Here is a 26,401-nt window from a genome sequence, read left to right as displayed (position 1 = left end):
CGTGGACCACTCTCTAACCACAGGGCAGCTCTGAAGGCTCTGAGGCTTGTGGCACAGAAAGCAGCCTCAGGCAAGCATTTACAGACCAAAGCTAATAGTGTCTGGGAAATCAGCCTGCTTTCCTCTCTGTCTAGAACAGCTCTGTCCAATAGAACTTTCTACAGTGATGGAAATGTTCTGTATCTTCCTAGTCCAATGTGATAGCCACTCACCAGCTGTGGCTTTTGAGCACTTGAAATGCGGCCACAACTGAGAAACTAAGTTTTTTTTTATTTTGTTTAATTTTAAGTAATATACATCCAAACAGCCACATGTGGCTAGTGGCTACCATATTGGATACCATAGTACTAGGCGGTCCTTACCACTCCACACCATCTAGCAAAACTGTGCTTGTCTTCAGGGCCTTGTTCTGAGGTCCCTAACATTCCTTCTGCTCACGCGAAGAGAAACACCCCTCTTCGGTACTCCCATAGTGTTTCATACCTATTTCTAGTAGCGTGGTGTACAGGGACGATTGCGTGGCACTCCTACTCCCCAGTACACTGTGAGCTTCTTGCAGGCAGGGACTGTGACTTTCTCATCTCTGTAGCACCTGGACCTGGCAAAACATCTGGCACAAGTAATTGTTGAATAACTAGATGGATGAACAAGCAGAGGTTTCACACTTGTGCCCAATCCTTGTTTCTTATTTCTACTCAGTGGAGGCGAGGTCAGAGATGGGAGATCAAAAGTCATTCATTCAATGTCCTCAGTAACCCTCTACCTCCCCTGGCAGAGTGAGGGACAGAAATAAGGTTGGACCAGGTTCAGAGGCCACTGACCCCATCTTACTAGAATAATAACCTATGAGGGAATTTGTAACTCAGAAGCCAAAAGAGGGGAAGATAATTTTTTTAAGCAGATAAACGTGACAAAATTGTTTTCCATTAATAAGGGGATGCATTTTATCCAGGCATTTATGTCTACGAAAACAAAATGATTCTCTGCTTTCTATTTTACTGTCAAAAGTCATATTTGTTGCTTGTTCTTTAAATAAACAATCCAGCGGCATCGAGGCTAAGCCCCGTGGTTCAAGCTGCGTCACCGGGAGTGAGGAAACCCCACCCTGGTAGCTCCCTGCAACTCCAGGTCTGGGTCCCTGAGGGGCTTACAGAGTTTCCTTAGCGCTAACTGCAGGCCTGAGCTTCTTGGAGTGTATGATTATTCTTGAAAGTCCCACTGCTTTCTTCAAATAGTGTTTGAGTATTTCTGTGCGGAGGGCATTGCACTGGGGGTCGTGGAGGGTGCAATACGGCCCCTGTTCGTGAGAAGTTAGTACTCTATGTAAGAATTATGAGAAAAGTGATTGTGCTTAAGGAAGAAACAGGGCTTAAGGGCTTTGATATAACTGTAAGTTTGGGAAACACTAATTTTTTCATAGATCAGCCATTGGCTGGCCGAGACCCAATGTCTCCAGATAACCTGATTAAACCTTGAAAGGGATAAGAATGGGAAGGGGGAGGGCAGGGAGAGGAACTTGGAAAAGGAGCAATAAGATGGAGACAGACAGAGGGAGAGGGGAGAGGAGAGAGGGAGGAGGGAGGAGGAGACAGGGTATGAGTTTGGGCCCAAGACGCCTCTGGCTGTGGTTATTTCTTCTGTTCCAAACAGCTGGCTGGGTGTATGGAGTTTTGGATGACTCACCATGTAGGAGGGGTGCTGAGGGAAGAAAAGAGGAAGGCACAGGAGATGGGAACCCCCTTCAGTCCCCTGGGGTGTGGCTCTGGCGTTCTGTCTGTTCTGTCTCATGGCCTCACACGGGCCAGCCAAGAGCACAGCCTTCAGGACTCAGCAGCCATTTTATGGGGTGGTTATAAGAGTCCCCCCAGATGCCCAGGGGTCTACCCCAGAACCCAGGGACTTCAGTGTCCTTGTTCATAAACCTTAGCAACCACACGTCAAGAATCTCTTAAAAAGGAGTGGTATTCATGTGTCAAAATGGAGGTGTGAGCTTGAGTCTTCCTCAGAAGAGGAAGGAAGGGGGAGGGGCAGGAATGATTGTCTCTGAGCATCGACTTTCAGATGGGAGCTGGATTGCAAAGCCCTCCATAGCCCTGAGGTCTTCGGGCCACACCCTGGGCCTTGGGGCCTGAATTCTGTCTCCCTCCCTGCAAATTCCTATATTGAAGTCCTAACCCTAGTACCTCAGAATGCGACTGTGCAGATGTGGCCTTTAAAGAGATGATGACGTTAACATGAGAGTGGTAGGGGGGCCAGAATCCAATCTGACTCATGTCCTTATAAGAGGAGGAGAGTAGGACACACGGAGAGACCCCTGGGTGTGCACAGAGGGATGGCCACAAGTAGAGGCAGCAAGGGGGCAGCCATCTGCGAGCCCAGCAGAGTCCTCCGAGGAAACCAACCCTGTCAGCACCTCGATCTTAGACTCTAGACTCCAGGACCGAGAGAAAATCAATTCCTGCTGTTTGAATCACCCAGTCTGTGGTATTCTGTCATGGCAGCCCTTGCAAACCATACAGTGAGGAGAGGAGCTCATCACGTGGCCTGAGGGGGTCCTGGGAGCTTCTCGGCTGTGGCATATGTCTATCTGCCATTGCACTGTGGTCCCTCCAGCAGGCCTGACCCCAGACGTTCACTGCGAGAAACTAATGCTCGAGTTTTCCCACGTGTCAGATACTATGCTAGGTTTCTTCTTACCTATTACCTCACGGAACTGTTACCATATACCTGGGACTTAAAGGAGTGAACGGGTTTCCCTAAGGTCACACAACTAGGACCCGCTGGACCCCGGGTGGAAGCCCAGGCCCTCTGATTCCGGGGCATTGTTCCCTCGGCCATGCCTACAAGGGGCTCCCTGGAGCTTTTAAAGACCAGGGATGTCAGGGACTGCGTGCCACTCTCTCTTTCCAAAGTCCCAGAACCCTTCACTGGGGTTTCTGTGCAAGTCCTGTGACATAGAGAAGAGAAATATTTATTAAGTCCTAATTCTATTTTTACTGAACTTTCTAAACCAAACCCTTCTCTGACCACCCTGCACGATTTAGTAGCTAATTAAGAGCCATCTACAAGCCCAAAGATATTACCAAGGAATCATTCACAAAAATATTACAGTGGACCCTGTGCCATGTAGGGGTGAGCGGAGCTGACCACCCCCTTGCCCCACACAGTTTAAAAATCCACATAGAAGTTTTGATCCCCCAGAAACTCAACCACTAACAGCCTACTAGTGACTGGAAGCCTTACCAATCACATAAACAGTCCACTAATACATATTTCGTATTTTTATGTATTCTATGCTGTATTCTTACAATAAAGTTAGAAAAAAGAAAACGTAATTAAGACAATCATAAGTGGAAATACATTTATAGTCCTGTGCTGTATCTATCAAAACAAATCCACATATTTAGTGGACACACGCAGTTCAAACCCATGTTATTCAACAGTCAAATGTATTGCTTTCTGGACACTCGTCTACTTTTTTCTCCTCTGCCAAGTCTGCCAAGCCCAACACAGTCTGGAGCTGCTTGTCAATATCTATTTTTAATGGGATATATTTATAATTGGATGTATTTATAACCTCTTCTTCATGGGCACTTGTTTTCCTTGTGGAATCACAGAGGCGTTTTAATAGATTGGGTTTGACAGCCAAGAAGGGACTAGAAGCAGGTCCCGCCTGCTCCTGGGCCAGGTGCTTGCTGCATGCGGTGAAGAAAGGCGTCTCACCACCGTGCGCCCATCCCCGCTTCCACAAGGGACAGATCACTCCTGGGAGGGCCAAGGGCATCGGCTGAAAGGTTTAGTCCGTGTGGAAAGGACCCTCCGGTGGCCATCTCTAGGATGGGACCCTGCTTGACAAATCCTCATGGGTGTCTATTGCATGCCAAGCACAGATTAGCTGTTCAGATATGGCGTTCTTAGCAAAATCACACTCTCATCAAACCTGGAAGAAATCTTAGAGATGGTGTGATGGATTCCCTCCCCTCAGAGAGGAGGGATGTGATGCCTGGACAGGGAAAGCGACCTGTCCCAGGTCTAGCAAGGGGCAGGCAGAGGACTAGGCTCTTCCAGAGTCCCGTGTAGCCATCAGACCTCTGAGAGCATCACGTCCAAGTGGGTCCACCATATTGTGAAAACCACGTGCACATCTGGAAAGGATCCACAAAAAAATAACCCACATTGACAAGGGACGGAAAATCAATGTTTAAATTGAGTAGCAAAGATTCCAGCTGGACATAAGGAAACATTTTTTAGCCTGCCAGGGTGATAAAATATCAACATGAGCCAATCAAAGGAAAGCACGCTGAGAAGTTCTCAGATGGACAGGAGATAAGCATCTGTCTTTGATCGCTGATGGGTCACCTGCCCCCAAACGGGGAGCTGCAGCAAAGACTCTCTCCATCCCCGCCAGAGCTATTAGAATCCACTTAGGATTCCAAGCACCTTCTGGAAGACTCTGGCCAAGCAAACTGCTGTTGCTGAGTTCTGCATCACTGATCTTATAATTTGTTTGAAATTTCCTCTTAAGACCACTTCTTTGCCCTCTTGTTTTTTTAATTTCAAAAAGCCTCTCTATTAAATGCCTTTGTGAGGGGCCAGAGCAGAATCTGGAATGTCTGAATCTCAGGCTTTGGGATTTTTTTTTTCTTCTCCAGAAGTGACATGCTGAGGGATTAGAGTCTTGGCAGTAACTACAGGTCCAGGCAAGCAAAAGGTCAAGTGCAGGGTGAAGTTGGTTGACAGACACCATAGATCTCCACAGGCAGGGTCCTAGAGATCAAAGCGGCATTATCAAGCACAGCTGAACTCTGACCTTAGCGCAAAAAGGCCATTCGCTTTCTATCCTTTTTACATAATCTAAATATAGGTCACCTGAAGTTCAGGATACACATCAGAAGTGAATGAGGTCAGAGGCTTGACAACAGCAGGGTGGGTGATACTAGCATGACCTTGCAGGGGGCGGCCGCTCTTCCTCTCCCCTTGCCTATGGGACCACATTAACACCCCAAAGGCACCCTGGGTACATCCAGAAAGTTTGTGGCACTCAAGTGGCATCCATCCACAATAATGAGATACGCTTGTGTCTTCGGGAACTGAGAAAATGCCAAACCCCCAGGTTATAAAGTGATCCATCCTTACTCCTTTCCTATCTCTTCAAAATGCACCTCTGTGATGTCCCTAAATAAATCTCAGCAACATGTCAGTCCTCTCCCGTGCTGCTCCTGGGACCCAGCCCAGTCTTGGGCTCTCATTGAGGTTGAACGATGGTAAGATACCCCTACTGGTGTACTTGTCTCCCTTGGCCAACACTAGCACTGGCCAACCAGCCTGCTCCTTGAAACTCTAACAGTTGCTCCGTTCCGGACGAATCTCCATAGCTTCAAATGTAAGAGTGACAGACCCTAAAGGTCACTTGCTCAAGGTCAGGACCAAAAGCAGGCATGTTATGACAGGGACACAGAGAAGCACAATAACCTCATGGCCTTCCACATGTTCTGATACTTGCCTCCTTCTGGGCTTTGCTTTCACTTCTGGTGGTCAAAGATTTTGGCAAAAGTCCCAGATATTAGCAAAGCAAGGCCAACCTAACAAGAAACCCTCAACTGCAAGTCCATTTGTTGGAAGGTGCAACCCCGCCCCCACCACAGATGTTGGGGGACTCACAGGAAAGCAGGTCCCTGTTCTAAGGAATCATGAAGTGGAGCCATTTTACTGGACCCTAGGACTTGTCCTGAAATCCCAACATCCTGCTGATGTCACCTCGTTTTGAGTCAAAAGAGAGCAAATCGTGTAGACCTGAATTCTCCCACCTTTGCAGTCTGTGCTGGGTTTCCCTCCCTCCTTCCCCACCTCATCCCAGTAGAGAATTCTTTCTAGATGAAGGTTGTGCGAGCAAGCAAGTACACGTGCACGCATGCGCACACACACAGCACGCAGGTCACAAATACTCAGCTAGAATTTGGCAGGTGGTCAAATGCTTCTTTTTAATATGACTGAGCCATTTTCAAGAGATTCCTCAAAGACAACGCCACAAAACTGCAGGTAAACAATTTTATGCCCACTTGAATCGCCATGAAACCACGGGCTCCTTCAAGGCAAAGGTTCTGTCATGATCTGGGGATCCCTGCCACCCAGCCCTGTGTCCACACATGACAGTCCTCCAAAAAAATGCGCTTGTGAATGAATTAAAATCACTTCCTATTCTGGAGACCATCTCTAGCTATGAGGAAAGGCCTCCTTCGTCTCCTAAATTTCTCTAGTGGCATTTCCCACCCCCCACCCCACCCCCAGGGCCCAAGTCACATCCCTACATCTAGGAAAATGAAAACAGCAATTTCCAAAACAACAGTGGAATGCTATGTGGCTAGTTAACGTCAAAGCCAACTTCTCATTCAGCACTGCTATTCCACACCAAGTCGCTTTTCTCTATTGTGGTTTTACCACGAATTAAAAGCAGAATACAGGGACACCTGGGTGGTTCAGTTGGTCAAGCGTCTGCCTTCGGCTCAGGCCATGATCCCAGGGTCCTGGAATCGAGCCCCTCATTGAGCTCCCTGCTCAGCAGAGAGTCTGTTTCTCCCTCTCTCTGACCCTCCTCCCCAATTGTCCCCCCCTCAAAATTTTTTAAAATTTTTAAAAAACACAATGCAAAATATAAGTTTACAAACACCTTTAAGAAATGGATTTTATTTTAAGGCAAGCGGTTATCTAATCACCACCACACCCATGCTTTTCTACGTGATCCTCTGACAGGTGTGAACAGCCACTGTTTGGGGCCAGCTGACCCGAACGCAGGCTCCATGGCTGCTTCTCCATTGCAGCTCTAGGCCCTGTTGCAAGAAGCCACATGCGGTATCCTAGAAGAGTGCCTGGCACTTGGTAGCCATTCACTTAAGTGTTTCTCAATTTTAAGAGAACGAGTAAATGTACAAATGAATGAACGACGTGCTGAGATCGTCTTTGCTGCTGCTAGCAGAGTCCCACGAGACCAGGCTGTGGTTATTAAACCACTGGAACACCAGCCCCTAGGATCAGTTGGCTGCGTGCAACCAGAACTCAGCTGGAATTTTCTTATACAGAAAGGGTTCCCGTGTGACGCTGTATCCTTCTCAAGAAGTTCATGGTTTGTCAGGCGCCCTCCCCACACAGCTAGTCTGCCTGGCCCCCAGCCCAGGGATGCTCGCGGCTCCCCGTGTTACTAGCCAGTCCCTACAAGCTGCACCTTTCCCGGTTGGTTTCCTAAATGCTGCCTGGATCATGAGAAACAGCCCCTTTATGAAATCCTATGCCCAGTGTGGGCAGCGTGCCATCTCGTTCCTGCAGGAACCCGGACCCATATATCCAGACTGGTCTCTTTTCTGACCCAAAGTAAACCAGCAAAAAGTCCCCAGGAGGTGCTTCTAACCATAGTTTCCTTGCATATCGTAGTTGTTCAATAAATATATATTAGATTAAATCATAAAACCGTATCAATAATATAACTAACTTCCATCTTTTCCAATGACAAGTACCTAGATAATTTCCCCTCAAAAGTTAGGGTGAGAATATGCAAGATTTTAATAAAGAAGAATCTCATTGTACGTTGGTAAGCTACCCATTTCTTGCTAGACCCATCATTCTCCACCTTGGCTGCATAACAAAAAAGTATTATGCATGGAGTACTTTCATAATAATCCCTGGGCCCATCCCCCAATTCTGATTTAATTAGTCTGGAGTGGATCCCAGACACCAGCAATTTTTTAAAGCTTCCAAAGTGGTTCTAAAGGGCATCTAGGGTTGCAAATCACCTTTCTTGGCAGTACCCACCTTCTCCTTCCCAGGGGTGATAAATCTCTGCTTTAGCCATAATGAGGTTGCAAAGGTGAAGAAAAAACTATATGGACGACTGGAGGAAAAGATACCGAGGGAAGTATTTCAAAAATATTTTCCCTCTTAAACATAAATACGTTGAATAAATAAAATGAATGAAATTGCTGTAGCACTAAGGTCACAGTGAAAAACCCAGAGCTCGGAGCCCTGTTTTAGGGTCCACCCAGGCTGCCCACGAGAGTCAGTAAGGAGATTTGGAAGTGTTCATGCTCTTGCCCCATCCCAGACCAATTGTATCAGAATCTCTGAGGTGGGGCCCAGGTGACAGTACTTTTTTTTTTTTTTAAATCCCCCAGGTGAGTCTAGTGTGGCTTGAGTGAAAGACCATCAGGCTAATGCCTAAAAAATTACATCATAGATTTGTCCATTCTTTTTTTTTTTTAAGATTTTATTCATTTATTTAGAGAAAGAGAGCACACAAGCAGGGGGGTGGGGGAGAGGAAGAGAAAGAATCTCAAGCAGACTCCATGCTGAGCGTGGAGCCCAACGCAGGGCTCCATCTCACGACCCTGAGATCATGACCTGAGCCAAAATCAAGAGTCAGATGCTCAACCGCCACCCAAGCGCCCCGATTTGTCCGTTTTTATAACACAAAAAGAAATTCCGATTTTTTCAGAGACCAGAACACCTTGGAATCCTGTTTAAATGTGTGTAAGTGATGTTTTTGGTAAGTCCAGCTAAGAATTTTAGGTGCAATGTGGCCAATACAGTGTGCTCTGCACAAAAAACAGTAAGTCTACCCGGCTGGCTGTCATTTCGTTGGTAACCAGATGTCCATAGGGTAATGCTGGCACAGGTGTCTGGATGTGCTCTTTGCCAAAAAACCACAGCTCTCCTAGACACGTGGTCCCCAGATGAAGTGAGTTCTGTGAAAAATGTCTCTGGTAGATCTATGTACCAGCAGCTAGAGTTTCATTGAGAGTGCTTTCCATCAACAACGTGAATCAAAGGAGTGTGAGAGGTTTCTGGAGGAAGAACAGAGGGCCCACCTGCCGGGCCCGCAATGGAGGAGACGCAAAGGAGCCCACGCTGGACACTGCTGGCCCCAGACACAAACTCACACCCGTCAGAGGCTCACGTGGAAATGCATAGGCGCGGTGGTTACTAAATCACCGTTTGCCCTAAAAGGAAATCCATTTCTTAAAGGTACTTGGTACTTGGTAAACCTACATTTTGAAGTGTGCTTTTAATTTATGGCAAAACTACAAAAAAAAGAGAGAGAGAGAGAGAGAAGCTATTTAATGTGGCAGAAGAGGGGCTAAGTGAGAATCTGGACACTTAATTTCCTTCTATGTCAGATTCGACTAGTGTGGTGCTTCTCGGCCTTGGCTGTATAGCAGAATGCCGGGGGAGGGCGTTAAGACACATGACGGGGGGCAGACATTCTGCTTTGATTTGCCCAGAATGCGGCCCAGGCATCAGGATTTCTATAAGATCCCCAGGGGATTCCAGTGTGGGACCATGGCAATGGATGTTCCTGGCCCTCCCTCTTCAGCCCCAGCCTTCCCCCGCCCCCCACTCCGCCCCGCCCCAGGAGGGAGGAGGTCTAGCTTTCAGAAGTATGTGAGCAATAAGAAGATGTAAGTAATCAATGATTGATACATCCCAGAAGCCCACTCAAAGCTAGCTACTTTGCTTCATAAGAAGGCTACTTTTTTTTAAGTAATGTATCTATCAATCAAGCAAAAAAAATCTACATCTTTGAAATAGTTCCTCCACATGCCCTGCCTCTGCCATTTCTCACGGGTCTGAGAAGATGTTCAGTGGTCCTTCCCATAGCCCAACCTCAGCGCACATAAAGAAATAAAGCACTGCCAGGATGGATAAATGGTATCTTCTGCGTGCCACTAAAAGTGTTCTAGGTCCCACTTCCACCCTTCCCAGCATCCTTCAGGCATTTGGGCTGGGGCCCCATGTACATTTTCACAGTTGGCCTGCAAGGACTGATTCCCACTTCAATTTGGATCTGTTGCCAGTTGGCGCCACCCAAGTCTGATTTCCCATGTGCTGGCTGAACCACCAGCATGGAAAAATATAAAATTCCAGAGCCGGAGTTCCTCCAGCCAATGTCATGTCAAGAGAACAAAGTCTATGTCAGCCTCCCAGGGTCACAGTGCTCCCAGAGCCAGGGCGCCATCCTGGAAGCCCATGGTAGGTGGCTCTCCAACACTTCATTTCACACTATCTACTCCCTGAGTCCAACTGTGGAGAACAAACCAACAACAACAACAACAACAAAATCCGAGGAGGCACTCATTCAAGGCCAGATTCCAAAAAGCAAGTAGTTAAGTAGAAGTTCTGAACCAAACCAAACTTCTAGACACTGGTAAACTACACAATTAAAATCAGGATATACATAGTTCTGTCCAGACACCGGCCAGTAAATCTCCAGGTTTCTAGACTGAATTGTCCAGTTCATTGCTTTGACTGACCCCTCTTTTTGGCTATGGAGACAGAGCTCCTGTATATTAAAACTTCTAAACAATTACTTTCCCACCTGAAAGCAGAAACGACATCTGGCAGAAAGTTTCATCTTTGGCTGAAGAGATGAGATTGGGTTTGGTGGGGTGAATTTTGTAGCCTGGAGAACTATTTTCAAGTTGCTCTAGCCTTATAAAATTGCAGTTTCCATCAAAATTGTCTGTGTGGGAAAGAATGAGGAGGGCCACCCAGATCTTTATTTGGGAGTTGCCTGGAGTTTCTATTTGCCCACAGAACTCCCCATCTTCAAGATAAAAATCCTACTTAATAAGGACATGTCTTGGGTTTTATCATTACTCACCATTAAATTCGTCCAGATCCTTCACACCAGAAGTAGAGACAAGATGGAGGCAGAATGCCTGGGGAAAGGTCAGGGACAGATTTAAACATGTCTCACTAAGCAAATCGGCCCATGTCCCTGCTATCAAGCTACGAGGCCAGCTGTCACCCACTATATCCTTACCCTGGCCCCACCCGTCCTCTGTCCAGGGAAGATGTCCAAAGGAATCTCCAACCCTACAGAGCAGTGAGCAAGCATTACTTCCAGAACAGGCCACCCAGGTGACCCAGGATGTGGACCTAGAGCTTTTGAGGCCAGGAATGGGCACGTGGTCCCATTTGGGGAACACAGGCTGGTGACAGTCACACCCCAGATTGGAATGTTGGGTGCCTGCAGACACCATGGTCTTGGTACTGTCCGACTGTGTAGCTCACTGGTGAAAAGGGTGGGGCTTGGTGTCAGACTAACCTTGGTCTGGTTCCCAAGGCCTCTGTTCTCTCGAGGGAGACCTTGAGCAAGTTATATGACTTTCTGATCCTCGGTATCTTCCTTTGTAAAATGAAGAAAATCCACTTACTTGATAGGACGATTGTGAGGACTGAGGCAGTGTGAATGCTGAAACACAAAAGGCAGTCAAAAAATTAGAGTTATTTTTATTAACCTTTATGGGTGCCTAGAATAATGCAGCTGTAATCAAACCTGTCCCCCTAACAGAAATGTTTGTGTATTGACTTAATTTTTTTTCACTGAGCGATTTTTGCACCTCAAATTATACACCAAAGCGGGTGTGTGGGACAAAGATGGGGCATCAGCCAAAGCTAACTTGGAAATTGCCCGGAAAACAAGTGAGAGACGCAGCCTCCAATGGCACAGAAGCCTGATTCCTACCGGCAAGGGCAAGGCCAACGTGGCTCTAGAAAACATCCTCAATAAGGATATTTTAAAAGAAAACCAGTCTTATAACTTCCAGATAGAAATTAAAAGTGACATCGGGTTAAGGAAATGTCATATAATCGTCTTTCAGAGGTTGTGTTAGGAGTTACATTGAACTTGTGATTAGCGCATGAACCCTTAACACATGAGGGCTGGGGCTCCTGGGTGGCTCAGTCCGTGAAGCATCTGCCTTTGGCTCAGGTCATGATCCCAGGGTCTTGGGATCTGGCTCGGCGTCAGGTTCTGTGCTCAGCAGGGAGTCTGCTTCTCCCTTTCTCTCCCTCTTCCTTTGTCCCACCCCTCTAATCTGTTCTTGCTCTCTCGCAAATAAATAAATAAAATCTTAAAAAAAAAAAAAACCTGAGGGCTTCCAACATGTTAGAATGGCTTGAGAAAGGTACACAGTATTTTAAAGCTTTTAGAAAACACTCTGTTGATGATATATCTGCACCTCTGAAGTTCTTTCCACCTAAAAGGAATAAAGATGTACTCCAGCTACTGACCCGGTCAACAGTCACCTTCACGTGAAGTGGGGATGGTGCCTCTACCTTCCTGCAAGGACTGAGCTGGGGCCTGCAATGTATTTAGCAGAGCACCTCGGGACCCCGTGAGTGCTCCTGGTCAAGGTTAACTGCTGCTGTCGTGGCTGCCTCTTTAGTGCTGCTTTTATCCTCTCAGTCAATGACTGGACCACATCTGTGCTAGACACGGGGCAGGGGGCCTTCCGAGAAGAACACTCCACAACTCCAGTCCCTCAACACACTCAAAGACTCCAGGGAGAGATGGACATGTAAACACGTTCTCATACAAAGTGGCAACTTCTCTAACTGAGATCTGGACAAAATGCTACAGGGACCCGGAGGGGAGCTAAGGAAGGCTTCACAGAGGATGTTTTATATGGGTTTTAAGAAATGAAGAGGAATTGGTCTGGCAAAGGGAAACGGTATGCAAGACAGAGCAAACAGCATATTTGGAAGCCTGAGTTAATCAAAAGGTGTTAAGGACTGAGTTGTGTTCCCCACCGCTGCCCCCTGATTCATATGTTGAAGCCGTATCTTCCGTGTGATAGTATTTGGAGGCGGGACCTTTGGGAGACGATGAGGATCAGATGAGGTCTGGATGTGGGTGGAGCCCTCCTGATGGGATTAGTGCCCTTTTGAGAAAGGAATAGACACCAGTGCTCACTTTCTCTGCCATGTGAGGGGACATAGCTTGAGAAGGCAGCCATCATGGGCCAAGAAGAGAGCCCTCACCTGAAACCAAACTGGCTGGCACCTTGACCTTGGACTTCTGGCCTCCAGAAGTATGAGAAATAAATGTTGCTTAAGCCACCCTGTCTATGGTATTTTGTTCCAGCAGCCTGAGCAGACTAATCCACAAGGCATGGTGGTCTTAGAGCAATGGTGGTGACCTCTGGATTATGAAAGGAGAAATCAGCCAAGGCATATCAGGAGAAGGGTTTGGAGAGATTGCTGGAGGCCAGACTGTGAAGGAACCAAAGAGCAAGCCAAGGATTTGGCACAGATGCTGTGGGTCTCCAGAAGCAACAGATCTGGGCTGGGAAATGATGTGAACTGATTTCTTTCCTATGAAGATAAGTCTGGTGCCAATAGGGGAAGATAGAGACTGCGATTTAGAAACCCAGGAGGGACGCCTCAGGAGTGCAGTGAGGAAAACCTGCTCATTATTTGGTGGGAAACAGAACCCCCACCCACTCCACTGCAAACAGCCTTCCATGCAATGGCTGTGCTCAGAACTGGTCAGGTGCCACCAGGATCCTGTGGCCCCCGTGGTCCATCTGGAGAGAAGGCCTGAGGAATGAGGAAGGGGACCTCAGTTTGCTCTTCAGTGCAGAGACTTGGCTGGAAAGAGCTGTCATGTTTAAGGACAGAGCCAGAAATCAGAAGCCATTCTTTTCCCCAGTAAGAAACAGGCCTTCGTCTGTCCCAGAAATTCCCAGAACATGGGGATTTTGATGGATAAGAACAGGAAATGGCACATGAGGGCTCCCAGATTATGTTCCCAATGTGCTATGAAAGCCCATCACCTTGACTTATGCTTTTTTTTTTTTTGCCTCTAAAATGTGCCTGGGGAATTATGTGTGGAAGCTGAGCTTCAGCAGAAGAGCTCAAGATACTCAAGGTAAAGGACAGGATGACCATCAGTCTTGGTTGGCCCAGAACTATCTTAGTTTTAACACGAAAATTCCCCCCATCTTGGAAAGCCCCTCAGACCCAGGCAAATCAGGACAGCTGGTCACCCTAAAGAGCTATTATAAAATGCTGCAAAAAGACTGTGATTCAGATTTATCAAGTTCATAGGAGGCTCAGATAATACTTGGTGAAAATGAGGCGACGATTCTTCCTCCATGTAAGTTTAGGGGGCCATACACAAGGATTCATAGTGCACCTTTCCTCGAATAAAGCCCAACATGTTGACCATGAAAGCCAGGAGGCAGGAAACTCATAAAAATAATAACAGCGCGAACACACATCCTGGGCACTCACCATATGCTAGGCACGGTTCGAAAGCTTTACATAAATTAAATCATTGAATCCTCAACAGCTGTATGATAATCATCTGCATTTTACAGAGGAAAAAAATGGAGACACAGACATCACATACACAAGAAATGTATGTGATGGAACTGGAGTTTGAAACCAGGCAGCCTGGGGCCAAATGTCTATGCTTTCCAACAGTTCCTATATATAATACATAACCACTCATGTTTACTGAGCTCCTACTATGAGCCAATCATGGTGCTAAGGATGTTCTCCATAAAGGATCTCCTATAACCCTCACAATAGTCTGTCTGGGTCTAGAGAGGTTATCCATTCTTTCAACTAATATCTGCTGAGCTGATGCTTGTTCAAGAATTATAATATTATATTTTTACAGGTGAAGGAGGATGAGGGTTTGGGCCAAACGAATAGCAGTGAACCTGGAAGATGGAAGTGAGAGGCAGGACTGGAGAAAAATGTCCGAAGTGAAAACATTAGAACATGGGGAATGCGGGAGAAAACTCAAGGATGACTCCAAGACCTTTTTACTCCAGGGACTGGGTGGATGGTAATCCATCCACCAAAAGTAAGACCAGAACAAGTTTTGCTTGAGGGGGAAGATAATGAGTTCAGATTGGGACGTGTTAAGTTTTGGCTCCTACGGGGCATTATGAGTAGATGTGGCCAGAAAGTCCTGGAAACATGTCCAGAGCTTAGTCTCGAGGGTTGGGAGCCAGTAGCCTAGACTTAGTGATTAAGGTCACAGGTGTAAATAAGATTAGTCAGAAGAGAACATGACAGATGACAGAGCCCTAAGAAATGTCAACATTTCAGGGGGGTCGCAGAGGAGAGCCTGCCAAGGAGGTCGCGAAGATTCAAGAGGGTTTGGGAGAGAACCAGGAGACAGTGGTTGCCTGGAAACCAAGGGAGGGATAGGTGATGACCAGAAGGACCAGTGCTACAGGGGACAAATGGGAGGAAGGCTAGAGCAGCTCATCAGGCCCAGGGCCCAGGTTGGGACTAAAGAGACAGGCCAGAACGTGATCAGATAGCCTCAAGAGAAAATGGGTTCCAACTCGGCCCACTCCTGAACTTGGTCTCCTTAACGATTCTCAGCCAGGAATAAAATCAAATCCAAAGCTTAGGGTTAACGCTAGGTCTGGGGAGTGGGGGACTCCAGCTGCTGAATCCGAAACATAAAGGAGCGGGGTGGGGAGGGGCAGGCCATTGCGACTGACACATTTATTCTCAGCTGCTTTTGCAAGCCAGAAGATTAGTTCTAAAGAGCCACAAACACAAAACAACTCAAAAGCAAACAGTTTTTTTCAAAAATCCTTTCTTTCCATAGCAAAAGAGGAAGAAAGAAAGAGAAAGTAGTTCTGCCCTCCCAAAGAAAATTCCCTGGGCCAGGTTTATGGCTGCCTGACCCCTGACGCCTGACCCCAGGCTGAGAATGCTGGAGCCTTACTAACATCAGCAAAGTATGCGTGAGGAGACAGCTTTCCAAGGGTCTCATTCCATTGCCAAACCCGAAGAGCTCGCCACTGACCTTGGAGCTATGGAAGATATTTCTCCCTTCAGGATGACAGAGAAAAGACAAAGCCGGGACAGGGCTCCGAATGGAAACCATCGCCTTCACGTGAGGCAGCTCTGTTTTTAATACACCCTGGGGAGAAAAATGTGGAAGTTAAGAGCTGAGCTAAGGAGAGATGGGAATGTAGCTCTGACCCTAGTTCAGCTCTAGGAGACTCGGCTCAGGAAAAAAACACATGTCAGCTCAGGAAGAAAACACATGTTATTTGAAGTCTGATGTTTGACCTTTTTTATGGGAGTTGCCCATTATTTATCTCCACGCTCTTTAGCTGGTGTTGCCTGGGTATTTCTTCGGCTCTGAAGCCAGCCTCTGTATCTAAGTCTGTGTGATCATCCAAGCTTTACGACGTCTCCCCACTAGCCCACCACACTTCATTTTTCATGTAGCAAAAGGATCAAGCAGAACATTTCTGCGGGGAGAGACACCGCACAGGCCTGCCCACGCTGCCTCTCTCCCGGGCTGATAAACCCCCATCGTAAATTCTGCCACAACGTGAGGCTTCGACCTGCTATCGGTATGCTTTTCTCTTGGCAACACACCAGCTCTGTCCCGTGAGATAAATCCATTATTTTCAGAGTCCTAGAGCCTTCCTGGGGGGCAGGAGGAGTCAGAGGAGCCTCTCCAGCCCAGGGTAAATCATCCTCCATTGCTGTTCGCAGTCCTCAGGCTAACATCTCATTCTGGCTCCTTCCTGGGTCTCATCAGCGGTTCTGCCACAGAGCGATGTGGTACCTTCCAGACTTCCACTTCGCCAGCCCCCACCCCTTCCCAGCTGTTGTCAAAGCAACAGCCTCATTCACTGGGAAGTTTGAGGAGAGATGGTGAGGTGGGAGGGATGGGCTAGGAGAAAAATGTACTGAGACAAGAAAAGCACTTGGTCCTCGTAGAACACATTACGAGAATACTGGGCTACGCCTCTGTGGACCTGGGACTGAACTTTAGAATTCGTGCCCTTTGGCTTCAACAGGTTCTCAGGTCTGGAACAGGAGAAAGAGAGAGAGGTGCGAGAATCTCCAGGATGCTTGTTTCCACATTGTGGACTCCCTGTGCACCTTCATCCAAAGACCTTGACCCAACTTGGTCTGTGCCCTCTCCTACTTAGTGATGCCACCGGAAAGAGACAGAGAGGCTGCCTGAGCCCTTCGGCTGCTTCGGCAGAACACGGAACCTCTGAGCACCTGCATTTCATCCCAGCTCTTTCCAATTCCAACCATTTTCCCCAAACAAATCACTTCTTCTGGTCATGTCAGCAACTGCTTTTGCATGATTGAGTGAGTCCGCCATACAGATGAGCCAGCGTGGCTGTGGGGGCTGCCAAGAGAGAAACCCCAATTGATCTGGTGTTTTTCATCTTATTGACGAGAACTTAATTCAGTCAAGCTGGACTTCATCTTGGCAAAGCTTCAAACCTCAAGAGAAGGGGAATCACAATGCCACCTATCGCAACTGGAAAGTGGGTCCTGAGGCCATGTGGATGAGTGTGTCCGTAGCAACTTTTGAAAATAACTCATTTAAACGTTTGCAACAGTAATCCTCAGTCTTTGGAGAGAGGTAATAACATCAAATAGCCATTTGGTTCTTTCTGGACTCTCTCCCCTCCCCCCCCACCACCCAATGCATAGTTTCAGAAAATCTGGAGAAGTTAGAATTTCTTTTAAAATATTTAAAGTTAATTTCAGGGAGCACCTGGGTAGCTCCATCAGTTAAGCGTCTACCTGTGGCTCATGTCATGATCTCAGGGTCCTGGGATCAAGCCCTGTGTCAGGCTCCCAGGGAGCCTGCTTGTCCCTCTGCCCCTCCCCCGCTCATGCTCTCTCTTTTCAAAGAAATACATAAAAATCTTTAAAAAATAAAAATAAAGTTAATTTTACTTTATTTAAGTGATTTTACTTTCAGATTTTTGGGGCAAATTTTGCAATACCTTTGTGTTCCCTCAGACACTTAGGATTTCTCCCAAAAAAACCAATCAAGGAATCGTTTCTCTGTCCCACAGGCCAAAAACTGATCCTACTGATGCTGAGGGGGGTATGGAGTTTTTCATAGTTCAGGGCTATCGCTATGGCAACATAGATGCTAGGTGTACACAGTGCTTTGAACACATCCTGTATTCTTCTCCCTCGCCGCAACTCCAGCCTCTAACTGCTCTTCAGAGAAAACTGCACGAGAGAATTTCATGGGTTCTTATGGAAAGAGGGGCCAGAGAGAGAAATTCTCCCATTCTACCATGACAAAATGTCTTCTGAGAATACTGGCTAACATTTATTGAGCTCTTATTATGTGCCAGATACTACTCTAAGTATATTCACAAATTTAATCCTCTAACAACTTTCTGAAGGTGGTGCCATAATTCTCTCCAGAAACTTACAGGTGGAAAAACTAAAGCACAGAGAGATCAAGCAATTTTCCCAGACTCACACAGCGAACAAGTGGTTGTGCCAGGATTCTAGCAAAGGAACTGAGAGTCCAGAGTTCCTGCTCTTAACTTATTCTTTTTTTTTTTAAGATTTTATTTATTTGACAGAGAGAGACACAGTGAGAGAGGGAACACAAGTAGGGGGAGTGGGAGAGGGAGAAACAGGCTTCCCACTGAGCAGGAAGCCCGATGAGGGGCTCAATCCCAGGACCCTGGGATCATGACCTGAGCCGAAGGCAGACACTCAACGACTGAGCCACCCAGGCGCCCCATTAACTTCTATCTCCCAGCAGCTCTCACACCTGAGCGTTAACAATCAACTGGAGGGCTTATGAAAATACAGATTTCTAGGCCACACACCCAGAGTTTCTGATTCAGTAGCTCTGCGTGAGGCCTGAAGACTTACATTTCCAGCACATTCTCCAGTAATGGTGATGATGCTGGACCACACATCAAGAACCACTGGTTATGCTTTTGGCCCCTGGAGAAAACTCTTGCTAGAACCCTCTCTTCATCCCCATGTACTCCTCCAATCCAGGGGAAAAAAAAAAAAAAGCTCAATGAAAGCATTAGCTATACTAAGTTATCTCATGAGATCAATCCACCAGCCAGTGATTTGGGTGGCCTTGACAATTTCTCACACTGCACCGTTCTAAGTCAAACTTGGGGGATGCCAGAAGCAAAATCACAGCCTTCTCAGTAGAGCTTCCCTGGACCACTGCTGGGACGTGCAGCCTGCAGAAGAGGACTGGACAGCCTGTACTCTCTTCTCTCTGTCTACTCACTCCTTTGTTGATAACACATTGTTTCTGAGCCATGAGTATTACCAAACTGAAAAGAATCTCACCCGTTTGTTAAAACTTCTTCCATAGATGTTTGGAAAGTGATCTCTCTCCAAGTGAATGCAGAAGTACATTCACATTCGGAATCACTTCACAGCATGTAGGACAACGGAATACACGTACATAGGGGAGGAGAGCAGAGCAAAGATAAAATAAACACCGAGCAATTCTCTGAGATAAAGCTGGGGCAAAGCTAGTGCACAGAAACACGACCTAAGACAAACTCAAAGAGGGAAACCCAGTAGGTTCTGAGACTTATGGTGCTTGAGAAGCTGTTTCACACATTGAGATCCAAAAGATCTCCCCATCATTAGGAAGGAACATAGCATCGGGTGGCCCAACATGTCCTCCACAACACCCCATGCAAAATACGAAAATGTTTCACAGAGCATTTATTAGAATAGCCTTCAAAGGATACTTGGGGTTATAATATTCCACAAACCACAGACCCCACAGGTCTCCCATGTCAAGGTCAATGCCTTATCCATAGCAGGTTTGCAATCGATACTTGAAAATTAAAAACACTTTTAGTAGTTTGGCTCTTCGCCATCTATACTGAAGTATATACATGAAGAACTACAAGTGCACTTCTTTCCAAATACCCCATAATTCTGATACTTTTGCTACCGCCCTTCTAACTTTTAGTTGTGTGTGTTTAAGTAGGCTCCTCACCCAACATGGGGCTTGAACTCACAACCCTCAGATCAAGAGTCTCATGCTCTACAGACTGAGCCAGCCGGGTGCTCCTTGCCACTGCCCTTCTATCCAACTTAACTAAGTCTAATTAATTTTCTAATGCTTGAAGACAATTACTACATTGTAAGGGTGAAAGTTATTGCATATTTTCTTTAAAAAAAATAAAGTCCAGTTTTCTTAAAAGATCATTCTTAAAAGATTCATCGTTAAGCACTCCCATCAAATAATCCACTAATTAATCTTAGTCTATGACACTTTCCATTCTGACATTTTTCAGTACCATTTATAGCATTATGAAAATCACTGAGACCGAGTGTCAGAAGGCTGAGATTCTAATCCTGTCCCCGTAATTTAGGGGCCGTGTGGCTTACCTTCCCTTGATCTGGTTTTCTCAGGTGCAAAATGGAAGGAAAACAAACTCACCCCAAAATATTCTTATGTATTAAGACAGGAATAAAAGGGGCGCCTGGGTGGCGCAGTCGTTAAGCGTCTGCCTTTGGCTCAGGGTGTGATCCCGGCGTTCTGGGATCGAGCCCCACATCAGGCTCCCTCCGCTATGAGCCTGCTTCTTCCTTTCCCACTCCCTGCTTGTGTTCCCTCTCTTGCTGGCTGTCTCTATCTCTGTCAAATGAATAAATAAAATCTTAAAAAAAAAAAAGACAGGAATAAAAAAGCCTTAAGGAACACATATCTGAATTTTAATTGAATTATAATAAGCGAAAATTCATTTGGTAGATTATAATTATGATAATGATCCTAACTAATGGTCACTGACTTTTCCCCCCCCAGAGGTAGTGATGCATTTCCATGGAAGAACAGGTGTGTGCTCCCCACCCGTGGCCACTGGGGCTGTAGGGGGACAGGGACAGACTCACGCCAAGGGCTAGTGAGAGGGGAGGAGCGCTTCAGCACAGCTCAGCAAAGGTTGCTCTGATCCAGACAGTGAATTCAATAAACACATCTACACCGGCCATTGGAGCCCAGAGAGCTGGTAAATACCAAAGCCAAGGTACAAAGAAAACAGGGTTGGAGAATAAGGGACATAAAGACAAAAACAATGAGTTGATGTGGGAAGACAGGAGACAGTCTGAAAACACCCCGGCGGTAGCAAGCCAATGTCCACAGCTCTGCTTTCCATACCTCTTAGTCCATTTCCTGGGGGCAGCCAAGTCTGTTGAAATGGACAGGAGGCCGTCACATAGATCCTCTCACTCTGCTTAGCTTACAATCAGCGGCAGATGCTTGCAAGCCTACCAGGAAATACAGAAGTACTAACAGGCCAGCCCACATTTCAGATTTGAACACACCACACCACTGTCCTTACTGAGGCCCTCAATCTCAGGCTGAAGACACTAATGTCTTGAAAGAGACTTGTTACTACTAATAGTTAATGCACAAATGTTTGCAAATGTCTTTCTTATTTATACACGTGCTTCTCTTAAATAAATTAGAACAGGGTGGAGTTGATCCCTAAGATAACCCCTCTAACATTCACTGATATTTTAATGTGTTTCTTGAATTAGAAAGAGAAAAAATGGGGTAACACCTAGTGGTCTGGGAAATGCACGGAATCTGAGGGTTGCCCATGAGAGAGTTCCATCTCCTCAGTACAGGGAGAAATGGCTGGAAACCCCCACTGGATCCGAGCAAGCGGGGCAGCATCCTGGAGAGGGCAGAAGACCTGGCGTCAGTCACAGCTGATGGCCTGTTACGCAGTTCAGAGAATCTGGGTAGGGTACCAACACTTAAGGGCTCTATACTCAACGATGGCAAAGACCAGAATCCAGCTAATTACACCTGGTCTCCCATAACCCTGAGCTAATGAGCCATCTCGACGTTGATCATAAATTTGTCATCCTAAAAGAGCTCAAATTCATAATTTGGCTTCACTCATTTGGAATTTTTTTTTTATAACAGTAGTAGTCAGATGCTGATTGACAGAGTAGAAAAGTATTTAATCTAGGGGCGCTTGGGTGGCTCAGCCGTTAAGCATCTGCCTTTGGCTCAGGGTGTGATCCTGGAGTTCTGGGATCGAGCCCCACGTCGGGCTCTTCCGCAGGGAGCCTGCTTTGCTTCTTCCTCTCCCACTCCCCCTGCTTGTGTTCCCTCTCTCGCTGGCTGTCTCTCTCTCTCTGTCAAATGAATAAATAAAATCTTTAAAAAAAATGCCTTTAAAAAAAAGTATTTAATCCAATTCTCTTTGTGAATGACTCATTTCCAATTTATGTACTAACTTGCAGTGGTCAGCCTCCAAGACGACACCAAGTGATCCCCATCTCCTGGTATGCACACCCTTGTGCAGTCTCTCCCACACGGTGTCAGGGTTTCTTGGTGTGGTCAATAAAATATGGCATAAGTGATGATGTGTGACCTATGCTAGGTCATGAAAGACATTGCTGTTTCTGCCTTGCCCCCTCAGGTCTTATTCTGGGAGAAGCTAGCTGTCATGCTGTAAGGATACTCAAACAGTCTTATAGCAAGTTTCACTAGAAAGGGGAGTGAGGTACCAGTCTTCTAGGTGGGTGTGCCATCTTGGAATCAGGTCCTCCAGCCCCAGGCTGGCCTTCAAATGACTGTAGACTCAGCTGACAGCTTGCCTGCAGTCTTGTGACAGTCCCTGCACCAGAACCACTCAGCTAATCCATTTCCAGAAACTACCTGAGATAATAAATGTTTATGGTTATGTTAAGCCATTAAGTTTTGGGATGATTTGCTAGGTAGCAATAGATAACAAAAATACAACTGATATGCTAATTACAAATTACTTTCTATCATTCATTCAAACCAGATACTTAAGGATTTTTTATTTTCCAAAACTTCTTTTTTTTTTTTTAAAGATTTTATTTATTTATTAGACAGAGATAGAGACAGCCAGCGAGAGAGGGAACACAAGCAGGGGGAGTGGGAGAGGAAGAAGCAGGCTCGCAGCGGAGGAGCCTGACATAGGGCTCGATCCCACAACACCGGGATCACGCCCTGAGCCGAAGGCAGACGCCTAACCGCTGTGCCACCCAGGCACCCCTATTTTCCAAAACTTCTTAAAAAATTTAATAAAGACTTACTGCTAATTCTCTACACGTAGCCCAAATGGGTTTCAGGTTTTATTGTGCATATATGATCTGCTTCTTACTTTGACCAATTGCTAATATTATTTATTTGGAATTAGAGTTTGTTCTCCATTGGTGACCACTCAGAAGTCATCGAAAATCTGGCCCATTGTATGTCTGTATATATTCCATGACAATGTCTAGTGTGCTACATGGGACATGAATTACTAAGTTATTTGTGCTTATTTAAAAAGCCACAGAGACTCATCAAAAGAATTTTATCATATCAAAAGAATTGCCTTTCCTCCCTTGCATTTGGCGGAAAGGTTTTATGGTACCAAGAAAGAATGGGCAGCATGGGTCATCTCTGGGGATTTTTGTCACTCTAAAATAGAACAAAAGATTTCAGAATTCTTCTTCTTCTTTAGCAAAAATCAGGAGGGAGGAAGCCTGAAACCCAAACAATTAACTCTCACCACAGGAAAGGTGTGAACCACAGGCATTGTCTAGAGAACATCTTTCTGCTTAGGCCAACACATCGTCCCTGATAGACTCCATTTCCTAGAGCGTCGTGCTGTAGGCAGACCTGTGTGTTCTGAGAACATCTGACACAGCAACATCTGGGAATCAACAGAAAAAAACATCTTCCAAAGTCAATATAAGCCCTGTTTACATTGTTGCCATCCTGAATTATATGTTCTCCTTTAATTAGTGCAGATAATCAAAAGCTAGCAATATTTACAAAAGTCTTAGTTATGATTTATTTTCCTCAGGAAAGAATTATACCCACCCATTGCAGATTGGGAAATGAAAGAAATCAGACTCTAATCAAGATTGTGGCCTAAAGGCCAAAAAAAAAAAAAAGAAAGAAAAAGAAAAAGAAAAAAGAAAAAAAGGCCATCCAGAGGGTATTTCCCAAATGTTCCAGCATGGGTTTCTCCCCCTCAAATACTTCTAGCTACTCTTATTTTCTGTTGAGAATTTCTTTACTTTTCATCTCTCCACCTCCAGAAAGCCTTCCTGATACCTAGATTATGTGAAGGGCCCTTCTTCCAAGAGCCCCCTCCATACAACAAACATTTTAAAGGCTCTGTTCCTGTTTAACTAGTTTTAAGACCCCAGTGCCTAGCACAGAGCCTGACACATAGTAGGACCAAATAACATGTACTGACTAAAGTGTACATTGGACCCATGACTTTTTTTTAAAGATTTATTTACTTATTTTAGAGAGAGAGAGAGCACAAGTGTGGGTGCATGTGAGTACGGAGAGGGGCAGAGGGACAGAATTTTCCATGCTGAGCACAGACCCCACTGCAAGGCTCCATCCCACAGTGCTGCCCTACATGGGGCTCAATTTCGGGACCCTGAGATCATGACCTGGGCCAAACCAAGAGTTGGATGCTCAACTGACTGAGCCACCCAGGCGCCCCCTGGACCCATGGTTTTCATATAACACTTTGCTCTTCCTCATATTGTGTTTATTAGACAATTCCTTTTTATTCATTTTTTTTCTCTGCCAACCCCCTTCATAGCTCTTATTCTGAAAGTCTATGTTTTGCTAAGTCTCAACCAGCTGAAGGCAAAAAACAGGACCAAAATCTCCACATTTTCACCCAGAGTGTGAGAATATTACCACCCAAAATATGACCATGTAACTTCACACCCACTATGATGGCTATAAGCAAAAACAGAAAAGAACAAATACTAGGAAAGATGCAGAGAAATTAGGAGCCTCATATATTGCCGGTGGGAATACAAAATGGCTCAGCCAGTTTGGGAAATCAATTTGGTGATTCCTTAAAAAATTAAACATGAAAGTACCACATGACCCAACAATTCCACTCCTACTTACATGCCCCAAAGCACCAAAAACAGGTTGTTCAAGCAAAACCTTGTACACAAGTGTTCATAGTTGCACTGTTCACAGTCGCCAAAAGGTGGGAACAATCCAAATGTCCATTAACTAATGAAGGAATTGATAAAGAACACGTGGCATCTCCATGCAATGGAATGTTGTTTGGCTATAAAAGGGAATGAAGTTGTGATCCATGCCAGAGCATGGAGAAGCCTTGAAAACAGTAATGCTAAGAGACAGAAGAGACAAAAGACCACATACTACATAATTTGATATATATGAAATGTCCAGAACACACAAATCTATAGAGACAGAAAGTAGATGAATGGAGGGGCACCAGGGTGGCTCAGTCAGTTGAGCATCTGACCCTTGATTTTGGCTTAGGTCATGATCTTGGGGTCCTGAAATCGAGCCCCATGTAGGGCTCCACGTTCAGTACAGAGTCTGCTTCTCCCTCTCCCTCTGCTCCTTGCTCCCCCCCAAAATAAATAAATAAAGTATTTTAAAAAACAAAGAAAGTAGATTAGTGGTTGCTTCGGACTGGGTGAGGATGGAAGGATAGTTGGATGGCTAAAGGGTAAGAGGCTTCTCTTCACATTGATGAAAATGTTGTAAAATTGATTGCTGGTGGTCGCACATTATCTGTGAATATATTAAAAGCCATTAAATTGCACACTTTAAATGGGTAGATTATATGGCATGTGACTATAACTCAATAAAGTAATTTTTTAAGATTTTACTTATTTACTTGTCAGAGAGACAGCGAGCACAAGCAGGGGGAGCAGCAGGCAGAGGCAGAGGGAGAAGCTGGCTCCCCAGTGAGCAAGTAGCCCAATGTGGAATGCGATCCCAGGACTCTGGGATCATGACCTGAGCCGAAGGCAGATGCTTAACTGACTGAGCCCCCCCCCCCAGGCACCCCTCAATAAAGTTATTTTTTAAAAGAATACCAGGTAGCATAAGGAAATTCATGGAGGTGTTGGAATCGTTCTGTGCTCTGTTTGCGGCAGTTGTTGTGAGACTTGGTGCCTGTGTTAAAATCTACAGAACTTTACATTCCAAAACAGTGAACTGCACTGCATTGTAAATTTAAACCCAATATGCGCTTCGTTGGAACTATGATCTGGGATCCATGGTCAACTTCAGCTGAGACTGGTTTATCTAGTTAAAAAGTCCTGTGTGTCTGCAAAGAGAACACTCAGATTCAAAGAGCTATGCCAGAACCTAGCTCGTGAGGCTGCATTCCACAGCTGAAATCCAGACCATACGAAATCACTTCAGAGAGATCATCACCCATGTAGTCTTGTCTACACTTCATGCTTCGAGCAGACTTGTTCAGTGGTCCAAGGTTTCCTTCTAGGTCCCAGAAACCGCTGGTGATTGTTCGAATTCTCTATTTCACATGTATCAGATAATGAACTTGGGCCCCAAATGGAGAAGGGCAGGTGGTGAAGTAGGAACTAAACCGGGTCACCACTAACATCTTGTGACCCTCTTGTGGGTACTAGGGAAGCCTGCTTTCCTCACCATCGAGACACCTGCTGAGCCCTTGCAGTCAGCTGCAGTCCTCGGAGACCCTGACTGAAGAGCAGCACAGTCTATGGCAGGGACCATATGCATGCGCTGAATGTGCCAGACTACGCAGCACCCACGGGCACGAAGCTCCTTGAGAGCAGGGACCCAACTGAATCATCTGGGATCAGATCCAACCACACATAATGGAAAGCCCAAAACCAGGGAGGCCTAAACACAAAGAAGTTACTCTGCCACGTAAAAGAGGTCTTCAGGAAAGCAATCTATGATTGACATGAAATCAAACAGGGACTAAGATTCCTGCTCCCTTTCTTTTTTTTTTTTTTTTTTTTTTTTTAATTTTTTTTTTTTTTTTTTCCC

The 26,401-nt window shown here is 45.8% G+C and overlaps 1 long non-coding RNA gene across 2 annotated transcripts in view; it reads right to left on the bottom strand.

Annotated features, from left to right (window-relative positions):
- The window catches only part of LOC105235015, a 138,344-nt gene that overhangs the window by 24,903 nt on the left and 87,040 nt on the right, over positions 1-26,401 (bottom strand). For both annotated transcript variants that reach the window (XR_004627394.1, XR_853470.3), the window contains 3 exons: positions 15,611-15,727; positions 11,096-11,242; positions 10,649-10,706 (listed from right to left, as the gene is read on the bottom strand). This is a non-coding gene — a long non-coding RNA (uncharacterized LOC105235015). The remainder of the gene's footprint in view (positions 1-10,648; positions 10,707-11,095; positions 11,243-15,610; positions 15,728-26,401) is intronic.

This window comes from Ailuropoda melanoleuca, chromosome 8 (assembly GCF_002007445.2).
Source record: "Ailuropoda melanoleuca isolate Jingjing chromosome 8, ASM200744v2, whole genome shotgun sequence".
Lineage (NCBI taxonomy): Eukaryota > Metazoa > Chordata > Mammalia > Carnivora > Ursidae > Ailuropoda > Ailuropoda melanoleuca.
The sequence above is the reverse complement of the archived record's forward strand: the minus strand, read 5'-3'. Positions and strand labels throughout refer to the sequence as shown.